Source organism: Orycteropus afer, unplaced genomic scaffold, assembly GCF_000298275.1.
Source record: "Orycteropus afer afer isolate SDZICR_OR568_19922 unplaced genomic scaffold, OryAfe1.0 scaffold00542, whole genome shotgun sequence".
Classification (NCBI taxonomy): Eukaryota; Metazoa; Chordata; class Mammalia; order Tubulidentata; family Orycteropodidae; genus Orycteropus; species Orycteropus afer.
In genome coordinates, this window is record NW_006922129.1 from 1,728,550 (window position 1) to 1,729,115 (window position 566).

Sequence of the window (566 nt, forward strand, 5' to 3'; positions counted from 1 at the left end):
TACACCTACACCTCTGACAACAGGCTCTGAATCTCCAATTACTACTGCAACCAGTGCCACCACGGATATCACCTCTCTGATCACTTCCACTGACACATCCATAACCACCACCTCCACCACACCCACTCCTCCAACTCTGCCAACTTCAGAAACAGCGAGCACCAGTCCCACAGATTTTGTAACAACTCCCATTCGCACAACCACACACACTGTCACTACAGAAGTTTCTACTACGTCACCAGTCACTTCCTCAATCACTCCCACGAGTACAGTTCATTCTACAACCACCAGCACCCCTGTTCTCACGACCACGGAAACATTAACATCATCCACACCTATGCTGTCTTCTTCAACCTTCTCAAGTATAGGAACAGTCAGCAGTAAAACCACAAACACTACCCCAATACCCTCAATCAGTACCTCACTTCTCACCACTGATGCCAGATCTACACCTACATCTCTCACAACAGGCTTTGAATCTCCAAGTACTACTGCAACTAGTGCCACCATGGATATCACCTCTCTGATCACTTCCACTGACACATCCATAACCACCACCTCCTCCA